Here is a 20,659-nt window from a genome sequence, read left to right as displayed (position 1 = left end):
TGCTTACGGCAGCATAGATCATCTAGATCAGCGTTGGCACGCAGCCTGCATCGATCAAGTCTGGTGAAGAGAGAGAGGCGGTAGTGTCTCGTTCATCTTGCTCTGTTTAATTCTCTCCATCCAGCGTTGGTTACTTTACATGTGGTGGCTTTGTGTAGAGTCTAGAAATTGAGTCTGAAGGTGGAGTGGTTGGTAGCACTGTTGCACTGTTACTAGTATGTTTTTTGCTTGGTGTCACATTAGATTGATTGAACTCTGTCGAGGGAACATATCAATGTATCTAATGTATGACGCTTACAGAAATGATGTGCAAACCATTTTCTTGATGATATTTTCCCCAAAAGACGTAAATGTGAGTCATGGGTAGCATGCTAGTCGCTAGCCCATGCAAGGCTAACGGCATCAAATCCAATGCTAACGCTCGCCTATCCGTGCTAACGTTAGCGTTAAGAAGATGTCATACTGGTCACAAACCTTTCAGCAGCTAACTCAAGTGTGTAGTCTTCGCATTTGCCAGTATCGGCCGCTCACTTACTTCTGGTGGTTGCTTGGTTACCGCTGCTGGCCCATCATTAATCAGCTTAGCTGGCTTAGGAATGGATATAACTTCCTGCGAAGAGCAAGTAGCCACCGCTGGGTGGACGTTAGTCTTCATTTCGGCGCTGAAAAAGAGCCACACCTGCATGCCCGGGATCTCTCCAGATGCTCCACCTTCCTCTCACAGCACTAAAATGTTACTGTTAGGTTAATAGGTTCTTTAAATTGTGTGTTAAGTGTGTGTGAGCATGATTGTCCTGTGTGTGTCTCTGTGTGTCCTGTCCAGGGCGTATCTTGACTCTGGCCCGATGATCATTGGAGACCAGGGATCATGCAGGGATAGACAATGGATTGATGGTAGTTTGTTTTTTTGCTCATTGCTCTTCTCCTTGTCACTGTCACTCAGTCATCACCGGAGTGTAATGCCACTGATGTCACACTCTGTGGCACAACTTCCTGCAGGCCTCCTCCTCTTGGAGCATAATTGCATCCAACAGTTTACCAGCAACTGCTTGTTATTTTCATCGTTTTTGAGTGCAATTCCTCTGAGATCCATAAAATACAAGCCTGCAATCTGATTATATTACAAAATGTCACATTAACCCGCAACCACTGATGTGTAGACTTCAGTTTGCTGTGCCTGAATTTTGATGTCTACTGTATTTGATTTCTACCTCCAACGTCACATGGTCTTCAGGAGCAGTCGTATCTTGGTGTTTTTGGAAACGTCGCCGATCTCTCTTCTCCAGAGCCCAATAATTCCTTGATTTAGTCGGAGCAAGACAGACAGACTGTATCTGTTGCTCTCATTTTCTTCTCAGCCAACTGCACAAGGCGTTTCCAATGTTACAACAGCAGTGTGCTTACTGTATCTACTGATGTGATTAATTTAGGCTGAAAATTAGGAGACGCTCTCTTTCCCCAAATGACGGAAACTCACTCAAGTGTCTTCATCTGCTCGGCACTTTTCTGTTTTATTAATATATACTCAGATGCGTGCCAGCAGATCTTTGCAGTCTGTTCTGCTGCGTGATCCTGCCAATTGAAGCGGATTACTTTAACATCAGCAGAGCAGCGAGCCAACTCTCAGTGGTGATATTGCTGTACTTTCGTCTCATCTGGAACGTGTCACTGGCCGTTTAGGCGCTTCGCAAACGGGAAAGCTTTAGGAAGCATTGAGCATGGCGCGGTGAAAACGGATAGATTGAAAGGAAAATTGGATTTCATGGGCTGCCTTCTAAAGGGCTGTGTTCATTTAGTGCACTGTGTGGCTGCAGGCATGTTGATTATGATAAGAGGTTCTGCTTTGGTCAGAGGGCATTAAATCAGCCAAAGCAGACTCGAAGAGTGAGCACACACACGTGTACGCGCTGCTCACGCTCAAACAACCGTTCACAAACTCATCGGATCATGCCAGTTTTCCTTTACGTAACATCCGACGCATAAAAGTTGTTTAATGGAGTTCCGCAGAGCGCTCTCTTTCCGATCAGACCTAGGAACCGAAGATGGAAAATGTAATAATGAAGTAGGTTGATGCGTCACGATGATTCCCTGTGTCTGTGTTCTCCGTTTATTTCACATCTCCCTGGTCGCCATGTCTATGGGGCACTGCCAGGTCCAGTCAGTAAAAGGTTTCGAGTACCAGCACAGTTTCCTGTTTTGCCGTGTATGCTGTCGTACTCAAAGTTGCACATCATGTGAGTCTGAATTGGAGAAAGTGACGAAAATTCTGTGGGACTCAAAGTTCTGTCATCTTCCTGTATTGTGTTTCCTACTTTTGATACGCCCCTGTTCTGAATAGAGCACAGGGTTTCCCTCAGTGGATTATAAGCCTGGCGGGCCGCCAGGCTTTACTTGTGCCCCCACCAGGCTAACCACTCCTCATTTATTTTATTTTATTTTTTTTAAATATTTACATTTTTTAAAACTTTATAGTCGGTGTTCAATCATTAATCTTCCAATAACACATAATTATCAACTCATATTTTCAAATTTCCTGTCAACTTTAAACATTTTTAACTAAAAAACATGGCAGGCCGCCTTAGCGCTCCAATCACTGGGATTAGCAGGTTTTCTGGGGGAAACACTGGAGCATCCATATTAGGATGAGGGTTATGAGATTCTGCTGCATTTAGGAGCAGAATCTACATTTACATGGTGTTGCTGTTTATTATTTTTACATTGATCAGGTGACCTTCTTGAAATCACTAATTTCCCGTTTTATGACGGTACCCAAGTCGTTACTGCCTTAACGATTCAGCATGTAGGAAAAACCCGTCAATTACATTTTCAGTTTCAAGCATGTTGAGGTGAATTTTCATCAGCGCAAATGTGTAGCGTAGCATGATAAACTTTCTCAGCTTTTGTGTGAAGGGACCATGAATTTAGATGAAGTCCCGTCTTGAAATATCTTAGAAATCGACCGCCTGTCTGGATTACGGCGTACATAACCATAATATCAACAGGCGGAAGCAACTGCAAACATGACCTGCACTTACAGAAGAAGCCGTTTAGCATGGAGATGTGTGGTGATGAACTGCTTCAAGCTTCATCTCACTGGACAAAAGACCCAGTTAATGGTGTGGATGTAGTTCAGTGGGTCGAGCCTGTGGCTACATTGGTGTAACTGTGTCACTGTGTTCTGTGGCGCATTGTGACCTTGCTTAGCATCCGCCCAGTCATCCATCCCTCTGTCGATTGTCAGGCTTCAAAAGAACTCACTGTGACCCACAATGCCATTGTGGTTGCCAAGCAATCAAGCAGCGGGAGAAACACGGCAGGGAACGTTTTTTTTTTTTTTTTTTACGACGTCCTGTATTAACGTCCTCCCCCCTTGAAATGCAAACATTTCCACTGAGCGAAAAATGATAAACAATGAGGCTTTTATTCAGTGGCAACCGTTGTTGTAGCCAAGAAGGACTGCACCGGTTGAACACAGAGAGTAGTTTTGACTCTATTAGGCTTCTTCGGCATGTATGTGTAATAATACGGACAAATGATCCAGATGATTGGGACCCCCGTCGTGCAGCGTTTGGTTCCTGCTGTGCTGGCTGTATGCTAAATGCTTTCAGGGCCTCAGGGTTACTAAGTCAACACAAAAAGCTGGCTCATCCTACCTCATTTCTAAATGTGGCCATTCCCCGGAGTCGTGAAAGTGGTGCTAAATTTAGAAGATTTTGAAAAATCTGCAAGTTCTTATCGAGTTTTCATCCTACAAAATGTCCCGCTCACCTACTTCCTCTGTAAAAGGTCCGTACGTGACTTACCCACAGCGCAGACGAGCCTGATGAATTATTGAGCCAACGGTGAAGCCCTTATGAATTATCCAGCTGTGTGTACCCCGAGTGAGCGGGCTGCATACTTCTCGTGTTGACCCCGTGTGTTTGTACCGCCGAGTACGAACACCAGTAACAGGAATAGATGGACTTGTATAAAAAGCACAAAAAGATCCGATCAGGGTTCTGGTTTCTTTTGCAGAAAATCTGATTTAGATTTCAAACCGGAAAAACAATCTTGCTTGAAGTTCTTTATTTTCTTTTCTACAGCAGAAACACGTTAAACCCAGAATAATGAACCAATTTTCCGATCTGGAGTAACTTCCAGCTTTGCTGTTTTTAACTGTTGGTTGTATTGCCTGAACTGATTGTCAAGTTGTACTCTTTATGTCACTTTGCAATAATTTTTTTTCTGTAATAAATCCACCACAGATGTCCTGTACATAAATTCAGCTGACCGATAAAGTTACAAACTAATGGGTCGAGTAAGTAGAAGTTTGGGAAGATAAATTTCAACAAATTAGAGCTGAAATGACTGACTTATAACAAACTGTAGGGATTTATTTAATTTAAACTTATATCGTCATTGTCTTTACGTGTTTCTGGCATTTCGTCATGTTGCAAACAGAAATATTTGTGGTTGTAAATGTCAAAGAGCTGCTTTTACTCAGACACCCCTAAATGAAATCCAGTCGCATGTAAAGAGCAATGAGACAGACCAAACGAGTGGAGGATGGATAAAACATTATGAGTGGTGGAAAGCTGACGCCTTGAATGCACCATACCCACGGTGAAAAGAGGTAGTGGCAGTATCATGCTGTGGGGTCCTAATATTACGATCAATTAGGGCGTAGCATTAACTAATGTTAATATTATAGCTACTTATATAATCGATCTGATGATGTTTGATAAGAAAATTAGGAAACGCAAACAAGTAAACAAATTAAAGAAGCAAAACTTTCTTGTAAAAATTTTTGTTTTTTTCCTTTGAGAAATTCACAAAAGTTTCCAACTTTACTTGCAACATCAGGCCAATTGTCCAAGACAATTAAAGGAGGAACAGCAATAAAAATAAAAATTTATTGATGATGATCAGATCCGGTAAAACCAGCATTAAGGATTTTGAATTTGGCACCTCACCACTTTAGGAAAGCTTTATCCACATCCTTGAACTGCTGACGCCACGCGGCTGTGTTTGCAACCCGAGCTGCATGCGCGGCCCCTCGGGTTCGCCGGGTCATTACTGCTTCCGACTGGTCATTAATTAATGGGAAAATGGATTTTGGCATGGCTACCGTGGCCGTAATTACACGCCATATATTTTGCGCGCTTCACCGTAAATACACACAACTATGTCCGTCCTGTGATTTATCCCCTCTGAAGTCAGCTCATCGATCGTCTGGTGAGCGACGGAGCCCCTAACCATTGAAGAAAAGATTTTGCAAGCCTTATCGCTGTGTTTCTGTTGAGAGGGGGAAAGCAGCCTTGAAATGCAGAGCAGCGGGCGCTCATAGCGAGAACACACCCCCGACGGAGAAGGAGCCGCGTCGGAGGCTGGAAAACTCTCCGGCTTTCAAGTTTGATGCAGGAATCCGATTAAAATAACCACAGGGAAGTGTGTAGATGTGAGAAATTTTACAACAAGGTGGCTTTCAGCGTGAATTTCCTCAGATGGCTTCCTTGAACTATTCGCTTTGTTCATTTGCGACTCAACTTACAAAAACATACCATTCATATTTTGGCTGAAAGTCACTGATGGATTAGCCTTGAGTGTTAGCAAACAGCGAGCGCACGAAATGTTGCATTGTTACACCTGACTGCAGCAAGGGAAAAATGCTGACAATACAGCCAACCCTCCTGTCTGTTTTTTATGGCACAGCTACATGACATGTATGCATTAAGTTTACCTCTAACCAGTTGTCAATCTGCATACATATTTTTTCTCTCCAGAGTAGAAGAGTTGATTAGACTGGAAACATATTGCTGTGTAAACAAGAAAAATTTAGCATATTAATGAGAAAGCTGGACTGCATTGAGATGCTACTGACACCATCGTGGGTTTATGATGCGAAAACAAGTGATGCTCCATACAGATTCACCACCAATCCAATGATATTTCAGAGTGTGTGATAAATTGACTAGCTTCTGTTGTTTAAGGTGTCACTCACGCGATCCTGCTCTTCACATTATGAAACGTCCGAATCAATAACACAAAGAAGGATGTGGTGTCTGCTGCTCAGTTGTTGTTGCAACAGTTTGCAGAGTATTAATATGCATGAAAAACAATCAGTGCTTCCAAAAAATATTGTCCCGTTTTAAATATTTTTCTGTTTCTGTGACACTATAATGTTTCCGATGATAAAACTAAATGTGTTTTTTCTTTATTTAACCTTTTATAGTTTTAAAATGTGTTTTTCTAGAGTTCCCTGGATCATAAAGACATAACCTAACTAAAAAATGTTCTTCAGTTTTTCAAATAATTTAGAATAGATAGAATATACTTTATTGATCCCCAAGGGGAAACTGCTTATTTGTCGACAAACTTCTCCATCTAAGGTTTAAAATATTAATAATACAAATATAGCCATAAAATAAACATCTATAAATATAAACATAAAAATAAATATGAATATAAAACAACCATATTTGTTTTTTTTTACTTGTGGGGGGAAAATAACTTTCCAGAATCGCCTGGCCCTTTAAGAAAATATGATCGCCCTCTCTTTTGCCAAATCCTTTTTCTTTTTGTTCAATTTCACAAGTTTGATTCAGGCTTGATTACCGATGCATCCGAACCAGGAAACCACTTAAGTAGGACCTGTCTGACAACATGAAGTGGGCGAAAACGTCTGATACAGAACAGCTCATAGCCCTGTCAAATAAAACACAAGTTACTGACATCTATCAGAAAAAAAAGGAGAAAACGCCTCCAGTTTTTAATTCAAAATTTATGGATAAAATGGTGAATGAATCATCCAAGATGCTATAAAATAAGCCAGAGGAACATCTGCAGCACTACAGAGCTGTCTTACATTAATTAATCATTCAGTGTCTTCAGGTTTCAATAATAAGAAAGAGATTGAGCAAACATGGCTTTAGTAGAGGAGTTTTAAGGCAGAAATCACACGTTTGCCAGAAGAAATCTTGATTATCCGTGAGACATTTGGGAAAGTCAAGGTTTCGGAGTGGCCTAGTCAAACTTTAGGACTCTCAGGATTCTGTGGCATGACCTAAATCAGGTCGTTCCTGCGCAAAAACTTTACGAAGTGCGTCTACTAAGTGGATTCACTGTTGAAGACTTTGGCAAAATTCCACAGCAGACATGGAAAATATTAATTTCCAGGGAACAGAAACACTGATCTGCAGTTGTTGCCACCCAGGTTGGTGCAGGTAGTTATTACATTTAATAACAGGCAATTATTTTTCTACAAAGAGCCAGGTTGGTTTAGATACTTGTTTCTTTTCTTAAGAGATGAAATAATTCAGGAACAATGTCTTGCATTTGTTCTGTTTTGTCTTTGACGGTGAAATCTGTTTGACGATCCGAAACATTTAAGCGTGGAAAGAAAACGTAACAGAGCAGTTACTTTTAGCAGAGCTGTGTTTATGTTGTTTGAACAAATGCATACATGATTACAGGCTTCCCAGGACCCCACCATTCATTGCTTTCTGATGCATTTCCTTTGCCTCTTAAAACGGGGACAAATTGCATGCTGCATGGGGCTGAGGGAAGGAGGATGATTAATGCTCTGACGCAGAGAACGCTCCACATGATGGGTGCAAAATAATTGCGGCTCTGTTTTATTTCTGTCATCTGCTGCCAGACGTAAGCCTGCTGCTGTTGGGATTTACCAGGTGAAACCGTGCTGTCCAGTCGGCGCCTTTGTAGGAAGAAATCCTGACTTATTGTTGCAAACTGAAAGCAGAGCTAGCAGCAGGTATCTGGGGATCGATTAAAGAAGTTGTAGATTTAGAGCGCACACTGACTACTACATGAATAAAAGCACCAATTGACTTTTATCAGCAAATATCAGCTCCTGATGTTCTTTTAGGTGTGAGCAGTTGATTCTGATTCTGTCTCTATGTCACCTACAGGCCAACTTGTGTCAACTTTATTTCAACAAAGAAATAGATAAAGACAGAAACTGAAGGAAATGTTGGAAATAGTAACATAAATAAATAAATTTAATTCAGAACACAGTGCAATGTGGGTGTCTAGACAGCCAAAGGTTTGGTTGAGCTGTCATATTTCCTTGCATGCAATTCCTCACTATCATGAGGTTAAGTTACTTCATCACCGCCACAACTATCTAATGTTGCAACTTACACAATAATGGTAAAGTTCCTGAACTTTAGCCATTCAAAGTTTTATTAACAGCAATAAATAGGTGGATAAACTGGTGAAATTACTGTTTGCTATTTGTAAATATTCTATTTATTTATTTATATATTTTATTTGTGAGGAAAATAATGACTGTGATCTTTAAAATTGAATCAATGCTCCATAAGTCACATAATAGTTGCTAACTTCTGCTTTGATTTAAACATTTTAATCATTCAAGGTATTTCAAAATGTTTAATTTAAACATGCACTGAAATCAGACGGCAGATTGAAATTACTATTGATTGGCTGATTAACTGGGAAAGATGTTGATAGATTAGACAGATTCCAAAATAATTACTGGGTTCAACCCTATTCCACATTTATAAGGACCTGAAATGTTTAGAAACAGACAATTTTACACAAATGGACAATATAATTGCCTTGTTTAAGCCAGCTGAGTAGCAGTGCACAGCAACAGGTGGGGGAGGGGCAGCACTGTGTTACTATGCTCCATAAAGCTAGGTGAAACTCCTTATTTAAATATTTAAAGTGTATGTTAACGGTGGGTAAATCAAAATATTTGGAATATAATAATAATGATACTGCAATATTTGCTGTTTTTAGTCAATTAAAAGTCATTGAGACATTGAAAAGATGCTGCAAAATAAAAAAAAAAATTACTTTTCAAAGATGCTGCAAGACTCTCAGTAATATTTTGCCCCAGTGTGATTCATCTGTAATGAATCACGCAGCTCATCTTGGTCACATTCCTCTGGTGTCTCTTGGTTTTAGACTGGGAAACATTCCTGCAGTAATTATGGCAGCAGCAGGTTGCAATTCACCAGGTCAAAATGCATTTTCTTATTTTTATTTTTTTGCGTTTGGACTCCACTGGACACGGTGTGAAGCTCCGTGTGCGACCCGGGTCATCATCTGATGCTCTGCCTGACGGGAATTTGAAAAGTAAATGCAGGATTAGGGGATTACGACCAAAGTGTTGAAACATGGCCAGCAGGATCATGACACAGCAGCACCTGCCCTGCGCCGCGGCCCAGCTGAAAAGCAACTTGACCGGGAGAGCCGCTTCCCTGTCTCCATGCCTACGGAGAGGGGCTGTTCTTGTTTTGCCGGAGCATGCTCAGTTTGGCTCGCTTCCCCCCTAACAATAGCCAGCGAGAGGGCTCGCACTGACACACACACACACACACACACACACACACACACACACACACACACACGCGTGCTCTCTCTCTCTCAGAGTCTACTCCGGCTCGCAGTGGGAGCGAGACGGAGAGGAGAGGCTGCACGCTGTGGGGCTGCCGGGCTGCTGAGCTTCACGGCACAGAAACAGACCAAACAAAGGTAGGCACCCGGACCCGCTCACGTTCTACTGCGTCTGCTTCTGTTTAATCGCCTTTCCTGTAGAGTTTGTAGCGTTCTTTGCTGTAGAGTGGAGAAGAGGCTGAAGATGAGGAGGAAGGGACCATGTGGTCTGCTTTGTGAGTGACAGGGCTGCACTTTTCTTTCTCCATCTAAGTGAAGAATCTCTCCCGCACAGCGAGGCAATGAAATTTCATGAGCGTTGTCTGCAGCTTGACTGTTTCTTCATCTCAAACAGAGGTGTAGTAGTTGACAAAGCGGAGGGGTCGCTGAATTATTCATGCCGCCTTGTATGGAGTGAAGTCGGAGGATGACAGCAGGTGTAATGCGATGCTTTGCATGGACGCAGATAGCTGCTTCAGCCTCTTTTCATACTGCTGGCCCATTTTACAACCGTCACTTTGCTTATTCGCGATGTGTGGCTCACATTTTTGGAGCCTCTTGACTTGGATGCAAAAAAAAAAAAAAAAAAGTAAGAAAAGTGGAGATAATTCCCAGGAAGCAAAGATTTAAAAATCAAAATGTTACCTGATCTTCAAGCAGAAGAAATGTGAGGAGCCGGTTCTTTTGCCTCGCTGACTGTTTCAAATTATCTGTGTGTGTGTGCGTGTGTGTGTGCGTGTGTGTGTGTGTGTGTGTGGTCTGTCTGCGTGTGTGTGTGTGCGAGCTTCTCGTCAGACTGAAAGGTATCTCCAGCGTTATCATGTAGTCTCGCCCTATTTCTCTCTGAGAGATTCACTCGCTCCCTCTCTCTCTCTCGCTCTCGCTAAAAGATTCAGCAGCCACTTCCCACAAGATTAATTATTGTGGCTGATGAATTCCTGCTTGGTCGATAGAGTATTCCTCTGCAGCCGGCCCGCCGGCCCCTTGTGTCTGCGCCTGTGTGCGCTGATCCGGGAGCAGCATGAATGTAAAACGGCCTCGTATCGTAATCGAGAAGTGAGACGCTGGATGAAGTTGTTAGATTAATACAGCCGCGTCCAAAACTTTTTGGCTTGGCGGCCAAAAAAATGTCAAGTTGAAAGCACTGCGTGGGGCGCAACATTTTTTACTTTTCTTCTTAATTATTATCGCAAAAGCTATTTTAATTCTTGATTTTTACCCTTTGAGTAAACGACAATCTAAACACACAATGATGTAAAATTTCTGTAGACAAGCTCTGAATAAATCAATGAAGATTTAAAACGGAAACAGGATCCTGCAGGTTACCAGATAAATAATAATAATAATAATAACAATAAAACAGCTAATCATGTTGCACATTTGTCATCTTTTTCTGGATTTGTTTGTGTTATTTTAGCAACAACAGCTAAATGTGGCTCACTCTCGCTTTAGTTTGACGAATTCATAAAATGGGCGTGCCCAAGTCCGTGTTTTAGTAGAAAGCCTCTGGATGTTTGTGGTTCCTACTGCTAATAAATTTAATTAAAAGCAAAAACCTGGATGAATACTTTGTGTTGCATCAGTGAAAATTTCATCCCAATATTGTTTTTTAAAAATCTGCATCGACTGCCTGAACTAGCAAACCAAATTTAGGCTGTTCTTGAACTGTGATCAAGGACCGGCCAGAATCCTCCCAAGGACCTCAAATGGCCCCTGTACCACGCCTTGGACAAACAACTGGAAGACTTAAAGTTGAATTTGAGCTTCTTTAAGTCCTACTTGTAATACTGAGTGAGCATTTGGTTTTCTACTACTAGGTTGATCATACAGGTAGTTTATCAGGTGCAGACGAAAGCAGAGACTATCCAGTAAAAGGAAAATTAGAGTTAATGTCCCTTTACTGAAACAGGAAATCAGCTGTTTCTGCTTCACTTCTCCACAGGGTTTTAGCACTTTAAGGGAAGGTTTGGGGATTGTGAAGGTTCTGCTCATCATTCATCAGATGAGCTGAAGCGGTACATGATGTTGTATTAACCAGGAAAAAAAAAACAAAACAGTTGCAGTAGCTGCTAGGAATACAAGCAGGTAGGATTGTACTTCACTCCATTTTATGCATATAAGCACTAAAGAAGCATTTTCACAGATCTCAAAACTATTTGTTGTACCTGTTTGCAGTCCGTGAGATGTCCTAATATTTAGCATATACGACACTTTTCATTACTGTTTAAATGCTTGACAGCAAAACCAGTGTCAGAACTGCTGGCCAAGCTTTGATTTTCCAACTTAGACGTGATTTCAGGGGAGTTTGTTGTCACTTTTGATATTTAGGTAAAATCCCACTTTTGTATACTACTACTGTAGGCAGGTTTCCGGTCGCTGTAGTAGTTTTAATGCACCGGCACAAATAATAAATGGACTGAATATATAAAGAATTTTTCTAGTCATGCTCACCACTGAAAGCACTTTACACCAGAACCAAATTCACACACACTTATCCACGGGTCGCTAGACGACTTGGGGTTAAGTACTTTGGAGCACATCGACAAACAAGTAGAAGCTGAAATTGAAAGACGTAGATAAGTGTTAACACTGACTTTATTAAAATTGAAAACATGAAGACTAAGCACGGCTAAAGCAGTGCTAGGCTAAAGATTGGGGCAAAACTATAGTAGCTTTGGTTTTCTTCAGCTTACTGTTTCTTCTCATGGATTTGCTTCTTCACCTCACATTTAAAGTTTAATGGAAACAGTGAGGATGAAGAGAGTTTCATGTGAAAAGTGTGCATCTCTTATCATTATTATGTCATTATTATCATTATTGATGTCCATTCTGCACATATTCACCACTACAGGAAGTCTTTAAAAATCTCCACCGTGGAGTTAGTTTTTTTTTTTTTTTTTCACAAAATACTACATTTACATGTGGATGTAAGGTTCAAACACATATAAACAGGATTTCCCCCAGTGTATTATAAGCCTGGCGGGCCACCAGGCTTTACTTGTGCACCCACCAGGCTAAATATTGCTTATTTATTTAAGTCTTTTTAAAATGTTTGCATTTTTTAAGACTTTATTCTTGGTGTTCAGATGCTAATTTTGCAATCTTTCAATAACACGATTATCAAGTGATATTTTTAAATTTTCTGTCAACTTTAAACATTTTTTAAGTCAAAAACATGGCGGACCGCTGGATGAATGACTGTCCTAGCACCCAACCACCGGACTTAGCAAATTTTGTGGGGGAAACCTTGTATGAAATACTCTGTTGCAAAATATCAGAGAAGACTACATTTTTGGATTACGTACACAATTCAAAATATCTGTTAGAAATTGTCAATAAATTGCAGTTTTTACACATATCTAATTTTGTGCTTTGCAAATACAACAAAGACTTTAAAAAAAATCTATAAAAATTATTTTAAAGAATTTCTGTTCTGTGTAGAAATATCCGGTCAAGATCGAAGGACCATCTGTGTTTATCCCAAGTGAAGAGGCCAAGCAGGTTATCTACTGCTGGTAACACATTAACAGCTTGTGACCTTCTGACAGAACTTCACTTCAAAAATCCATTCCTTCAAGAAAACCAACACAGATCTTTATCGTCGTCCGCCGAGCCGATGAGTCACCTGCCTGGCTAAAACTGGAGGAGATCCACCGATGCGACACTCACCAATCCAGATGAAATACAAAACAGACAAAATAAAAAGATAAGAGCCGTGGACACATGCAGCGACAGAAAAGGAGCAGATAATAGAGAGCTGTGGAGTGATGGATGGTAGACTCAGAGCGAGAGAGAGAGAGAGAAAGGCACGGACGAGAGGCACTCTCTCACCCAGCGTGATATTGGAAAATAAATTGAGTTGACATGAGCAGGTTTGCATAGAGATATTGACGCCGCGGAGCGGGAAGTGAGAGGTTCGGACTCGGGGATTAGGAGGTTCACGCGAGGCTAATCATCTCCGTTAGGGCGACCAAAAGGCTTCCTGGGGAAGGTAATTAGCAATTTCCATCTGCCATTGATGAAAAGATAAAACGCTGGAGTGAAACCCGAAAGCCGTTTCATTAAACGTTTGACTGTTTCAGTCAAAACGGTTATTCCTGTAGCAGTTAGCGCAGCGCATGATGTCAAGTTTGATTGTCAGAGCTGGGAGTACGGTGGCTCAGAGGAGCTGTAGGTGAAGTGACACTGTTGTTCCTCATTCTGCTCTCCTCTCCACCCCACTTTTTTTTTTGTGAGAGTTTGAAGTTAGACAGGTTTCTATTTACGGCTTTAAATGGGATGCTGCTGTACTCTCAGGAGGCTTCTACTTCCTGTTTCCAGATAAAACACAGCGAATAAGATCCGGTATTTTTTATTTATTTATTTTTACATCAAACAAACTCCAGATGCTGTACTTGTTTACTGCCTTTTTTCCCCCCGTTATAACAGCACCGAAAGCTTCACCATCATGAAACTGGGTTCACAGTCAGCACCAATTGTTTGTTAGGCCAGAGGAAACGGGCACATGTGTTTTTTTCCCCCAAATGAAAGCAGCTCCAGTGCTCCACTGGTTTTTCTGCTTGTTTAGCTCCGTCTCTTTGTGTTTCGATAGCCGCAGGCCTAAACTCCGGCACAGTAAAATGGGTAACCCCAGTAAAATGGGCGCTTTCTTGGTACCGGGTCTTCTCTGGGACAGAAGAAAGAAACTTTCATCAGGACCTTCAAGTCAAAATGTCATCAGCAGCATTTTGAAAGCATCCTACTATTCCTTCATAAAAGGAATCCAGAGTCTGATTGTGAATAAGTAGTCGGTGAATTGGTGTACAATTTTTAACCTCTTATTTCAGTGGAGATCAGTTCCACACACAGATCTGCTTTCACTGTTTTATGTTAAAATAGACATAAAACAGCTGAATTGGAGGTAACAGTTTATTTGACAGGGTGTGCATAAGACTGACATGACACTGTTATTAACATGACATGACACATGTTACGAACATGAAGGAGTCTTCATGAATGTTTCATGTTGTCATGAAGTGTCATTTGGTAAATAATGACACTTTAACTGCAAAGTTGACACTATTAATAGACGTTTCATGCAACTTTTAGGGCAACTTTGCATTAAAAGTGTCATTATTTACCAAATGAGAACAGTCATAAACATTCATGAAAACTCCTTCATGTTCATAACACGTGTTATGTCATGTTAATAACACTGTCATGTCAGTCTTATGCACACCCCTTCAAATAAATTGGATATTTACATTCCCTATATAAAGAGACACAACTATTTTTTTCTTCCAAATTGTCTGACCATAAATTAGACTAAATGTTGAAGCAATTTCAGCTTCAAATTTACAAACTTAAGCTATATTAAACTATTAATTATATCCTATAGAGATCATTAGACTACAGCTTCAACAATCAATATGTTTGCATAACTTTTACAGCAATAGGGAAGCAGATAGATGATCATTTTTTGTTGTAATCTTTTCTGTAGGCATATCAAACTCAAGATGTGAGAATCCCACACTCACAAATCTGACGACCAGTCATGGAAGTTGTCCTGTGGTTAGTTATCCTTAGATGCTCCTAAGCCTCAGCTAACCATTTTAAACACGCTATGTCTCTAGCTCAGACTGGATTCGCTACATGAACTGTAAAGCAGGCCGAGCACCGAATTGAGGAACTTGTTGAGAAGTATAGCTGGGATTAAGTCTGGTTATATGTTGTACTCAATTAGCAGTAAACCTAAGTTATAGCTGAATATAAAGACCATGCTGGAGGCGATCATACATCGCGCTCCAATGCAGCACATCTGTAAATACTAACTAAATAGTTCATACATCTTGCAGCTGTTGTTGCTTGTTAATCACGTCCCTGTAAACTCCACTAGCGGCTGATCAATGCCTCGCCTTCCCCGGCCCTTCCCCCTCACACTGCTAACCATCTCGCCCCTTCTGTTCCCCTTTTCATGATATTTCTTTTCCTTCCTGCATGTCTCATTTAATAACCACTCCTATCCCACCATAAAAATCACAGTTTTCTCCTTGACTTGCCAAGGAGAAACAAACGAGGGGGTTCTCTGCCCTCCTCCTTTGCGCTGCCCGTTCGTACAGAAAGCGCGAGTCGTGTGATGACATCCAGAAGGGCTTCAGCAGATACAGATCCTTGTAGATGCCTGCAGGAGCCAGCCGGTCGATACCGAGGCCTTGATGCATCTCTGATGGCTCCTTGTTAGCGTTGGCGATGTTGCCGACATGAAAGCCTTTTGGAAAACCTTGACACCGTCTCTGGAAGGTCAAGGTTTGCTATCGATTCAGAGGAACCGGGCCGCCGTTGGAACATATGGTTGGTTTTTAAAGTGGCTATTTTTGTTCTATAGACTCTGACACACAATCATATCACATCTCGTGTTTCTGCGTCATTAGTCAGAAAAGCAATAAGGTGTCATATAAGAGGAAGAAGCTCAATTAACACTAGTTTCAGATGGTCTCATTCATTAGTCCGTCATTGATATTAAAGCTGTTATTTTTCCTCCAGTGCTGCTGCAGCCATAACCAAACCGAATATCTCTCCAGATAATAAAACGTAGCTTTTATTGTGCCCATTTTCAAACATGTTGGTTATAACTGCTTCTCTTAATTGCCAATCCAACTTGTTTCTGACATAGAAACAGTGTTTCTGAATGCTTTATTGTCCAGTTTGGACATTAAAAAGCTCGAATATTGACCTGGAAAGTTTGTCATCCTCTCGCTCTGAGGCAACTGACTCAGCTCCTCATTTATTTGCCTCTCCTCCTCTATCAGGTCTCTCATGTTTTGCATATTTATAGAAGCAAATTCCCTATAAAGCTGCTCCGGCTCACATATGTCTGTAAAACGGGTTGTTAATACCGTAGGTAATCCACGGCTGCTGTTAAAATACTCAAACAATGCTGCTGGGCTTTATTAAAACCGGGATTTACAACAGCATCATCATCTGACAAAACTACAGTCCACTTACCTCAAAAACACAGTCAGTGGCAGCAATTCAAGATTATCTAACACATAAACTGACCATTTACCGCACATATGATGATAAAAAGTTCATTTCATGGGATGCTAAATTATTATTGATAAGCTTAAAAAACAAACTTACGTTTACAGAAGAAAGCAGGTTCTAAAACTCCTGCAAAATTCAAATACTGCTGGAAATATAAGGTAAAAAATAAGGCGCTTTGTAAATATTTGATCAACAAAATTGTTTTCCTGTGACCTGTAATACAGCACAGTTAGATTTCATTATGTACTTGCGGTCCCAAAGTAATTTTCTTTGAGCCCCTGGAAAAAGTTCTGATTATTACGTTTAGATGTAATTTCACACTCGGCACATTTAGATTGTTTTCATTTCAGGATCCAACCAGAGAATAAAACCCTGGTGCACTGAAGAGACGGCTATCAAACCGGTGATGCTAATGAAAAGTACTCAGTTAAAATAACCTACTCATGTTATTTTTTTTTCCTCTCCCAGTGGTGAGTCAAATATTGGCTAATTCATCCCTGGGTAAGATCATTTCTAACAGGAAACAACTGAATTTCCCATTACAAATAGTGCAAACATAGCTAGCTTTAGCTTCTGCTTGCTAGCATGTAAAATGCTAATATTACTCAAGAGAACAACCCCATTGTTTGGTGTACAATAAAAACCGTTATTATCAACATTATTTTCCACCATAACTTTACCGTCTCATTTATTATTTTATCCCAGGTAAAAGTTAAAGGGCCGTCGTTATCTTAAGTTTAAAATAACCCAGTTGGGGCATCTTGCTAATCCAGTCGTGGGTCAATCTAACATGACAGATTCTGAGTTTTGCCCAACATGATAGGTTCAAATCTTACTGAAAATCAGGTTTAATCAGGTTTTACATATTCATTGTTTCATTTGTGAAATGTCATTTTGCTCCCAGAGTGAAGCAGTTGTTCTATTCTTGATGTGTTTTCTCGCCAAATTCTTTACCTAATATAGAATAAAGTCCAATTAATTAGAATATTGTTGAAACATTCACTTATTCCAGGAACTCTGTTCATAAAATAAAACATACATAAGCTAATTGCACATGGACTGATGCTTTCAAGCCATTATTTCTGTTAGTTATGATGATTTCAGGTAATGAAAACAAGATAAAAAAATTGGATCAGACCAGTAAAAAACATTTTATTACAGAAGTGTTTGCTTATTATCTTTTCAAAACCTTTTCAGGTCGACTTTTAAGCCGATAAACGAGCCTCATTGGAACGTATATTCTAATTTATTGAATATGACTCTACATCCGGAGTCCCATGCAGGATACAGTCTATTTCATGTTATCCCAGATCCCATTAAAATAACCGTGTTCTCCTCCCCTTACATTTTAATCTCTCACTCCTTCGAAATAGGTTTCTCACTTTCTAAGGTCAGTGTAATGGAAAAAGAAAGCATTTTGTTCCCTTTTTTTAAAAAAGACATCATACCGAGTTTATCCCCTCTTATCTGATGTGCTGCTGAAGGAGACAAAAGGGGCTTTAATAAGCTACATGAGTGATTTTAGTTTCCTGTTTCTTTCTTTCTTCTATCATCAGCATCATCTCTGTTTTTCTTCTCGCTGTGGTCACCTTCAGCCCATCCTCTCGTCATCCTGTCTCCATTCATTCCCAGTGATGAGGTGACTCACGCAGCCATCTGCTGCCCAGCAGAGCTACCGCTGCCGCATGACCCTCGTTCTGTGTATTAACACCGCTCCTGGGGAGACACTGATATCCATACGGCTCTATATCTTACCCTGAAATGCCTTCCCCCCTCCTCCTCCTCCTCCTCTTGTGTGGCTCTTATCAGATTTTCCCTTTTTATTCCCCTTCCTCCTCCTTAGTTGAATTCATGTCTCCGAGTGCTGTTTTACTTCATTTCACCTGATGCTGTTGTTTTTTTTTCTTGCTGTCCTCGTCTGCTTCTACATATTTTGGCCTCTGGGAGACAGATTGTAGTTATGAGGTCAGACCGTGTGTGTGCCAGGCTGCGTGGGAGCATATGGATATGAATTTCAGCAGGTTGTGCGGATGTTTTTTGTTTGCTGATGTCATTGTGATTCTCTGACGAAACAACATCGGACACAGGGCACACACATTGGGAGCAGGTCTGAATGTACGAAGGTGTGTTTTTACTAAACCTGACTGTCATGCTGTTAAAAATCATAATAGTTAGCTTTTTTCAAGTTTTAGGTACTTTAACTTTCTTTTATTTCTTAGACTGTGCTAATGTTCACTACAGCTTTTATTAAACTATATGACATTTGATATTTTCCAAATATAAAATGCACAAATTTATCTTAATGGAGGCTACTTACTTGCTACAGTAGAAGCTAACATCAATGGTCTTTGTTATCTCTTGCTTTTGGATGTATAGTCAATTAGTGCCAGCGAAAATAAATAGCACTCCTGGACTAGCAGCTTTACAAACGCAAGCTATTAGCGTGAAGTAGCCTAAGTATTTCGACTTCACAAACTGCATTTGTTTTGAATATTTTAGATATGCTCCACACAAAAAAATGCTACTAGGCAATTTTTCTGCAAATACCATGGAGTTACATTCGACAGAAAATTCTGAGAATAATGAATAGGAGGTGTTCTACTGTACAGCGGTTATACATTAACATATGCAGAACCTTTATTTGAGTAACCAAAGTGTTTGCTACATAAATGAAGAATTTAAAGTTTGCCCTGCGCTATTTTAAAAAGTGGCATCAAAACAAAGCACAGGGACTTTCAGCTAACGCTAAAGTCTGTTATTTTTTAAACCGCAGGGTTTCTCTTTTTTGCTAAAGTGATGACCAAGATAAAAAAAACTGGACCAAATCTTTCTGACTGCATTTACCAGCAGTGATTAAGTCAATTACTCACTTGAAACAATGTCAAGCAGAATGTAAACAAAGAGAAAACAGGCTACAGTTCAAATCCAGCTGCATGTAGCATTCAGCTATGAGTCTTTACACAAGCAGAGCGACTCAGATGGCTTCTGTGGTGCATTCAAGGACAACTTGTACATTGTCTATATATCAAAATAACTCCAAAGTACTATAAATTTGGAGGGGTGCTTGTGGTTGTAACTTTAAATGAGCAGATATTCTTTTACAAGCTAATTTGTTAGCTAAACTTTCTGCTTTTTGATAGAGGATAGAAATAGAAAATATGACTGAATCCTTAGCAGGAGCTTTGTAATGTGTGTGGCTTAATGTCAGATGTAAAAAAAAATTGTACATAAAAAAAAAAAACCTCAAGTAATTCAGAAGACAGCTTCAGGCAACTGGCTTCATCCTGAAACAATCGCTCATTCTTATCTGTGCTACTTAAACTCCAGCGGAATGATTTCGCCTCTGCCCGTAATACCACATCCTCTCTTTATTATCTATCTTTGTTTGCCTCTGCAGTTTTTGCACCTTATTTCCTGACGTCTTTGTCATTTATCACTCGGCGCCGACATGCAGCGGCGATGGCGTCGCCTCGTTTCTCCTCCTCTGAGAGATATCTCACTTTACGAACGAGCTCATCCAGGCGTCTCGCTCGAAGATCAGAACTTTGAACGGTCTCACAGGCGTCTAGTCAACACACCGTGGCGCAGACACCGCCGGTGAAAAGATGTGCTGTCATTCGATAGGGAGGGGGTGTGTGTGTGTGTGTGTGTGTGTGTGTTTACGGATATCTGTTGCTCAGAATGTTAGCTCTGTGTTGCTGTTGTTATGGATGCAAGATGAAGGTGATCCGTAACCTTCCTTCAGTCAGTGGGAGAAACCGGTGACAGAAAGCCACTCTGCTGATTGGATCACACACACACACACACACGCACACACACACACACGCACACACACACACGCACGCACGCACGCACACTCATGCTAAGTTATTGAGATGAGGTCTGTTTTTAATCAAGCCTTGTTTTCTTCTCTGATCGCAGGGTAATTACATGGTTTGCTGCTTCATTAATTAAACATGAGCTGCTGACATGATCATTTAGACTGGGCCTCCTAAAGACAACACATATTTTTTTGACACAATAGTCCTGGAATGTCAAACCGAAGTGAACTGGCAGAGGAAATACCGTATTTTGAGACAAATTGGGAGCTGACCTGACGTTTAATAGAGTAAACAGGTAATCCATCAGACCTGAAAAACACTCGATTTAGAGATAAAAAATCAAGTATAATAGCCTACCCTTCTTCCAGGGATCCCACTTGTATCACTTCAAAGCTGCGGCCTTTCCAGGACATTTC

At 40.6% G+C, this 20,659-nt stretch overlaps 1 protein-coding gene across 6 annotated transcripts in view; it reads left to right on the top strand.

Moving 5' to 3' along the window:
• arhgef49 (Rho guanine nucleotide exchange factor 49) overlaps positions 1-20,659 on the top strand; it is a 65,941-nt gene that overhangs the window by 10,363 nt on the left and 34,919 nt on the right. The window contains exon 1 of one of the 6 annotated variants that reach the window (XM_015047380.1): positions 9,324-9,498. The exons of 4 other annotated variants lie outside the window; for them this stretch is intronic. The gene's annotated coding sequence lies outside the window, so the exon portion shown is untranslated. Of the gene's footprint in view, positions 1-9,323; positions 9,499-13,232; positions 13,391-20,659 lie in introns of those variants that run through there. One more of the 6 variants, XM_015047383.1, reaches the window with a different exon arrangement.

The sequence above is a fragment of the Poecilia latipinna genome, unplaced genomic scaffold (assembly GCF_001443285.1).
Source record: "Poecilia latipinna isolate Pla-1442-1.1 unplaced genomic scaffold, P_latipinna-1.0 Scaffold823, whole genome shotgun sequence".
Classification (NCBI taxonomy): Eukaryota; Metazoa; Chordata; class Actinopteri; order Cyprinodontiformes; family Poeciliidae; genus Poecilia; species Poecilia latipinna.
This window is presented reverse-complemented; position numbering and strand designations above follow the sequence as displayed.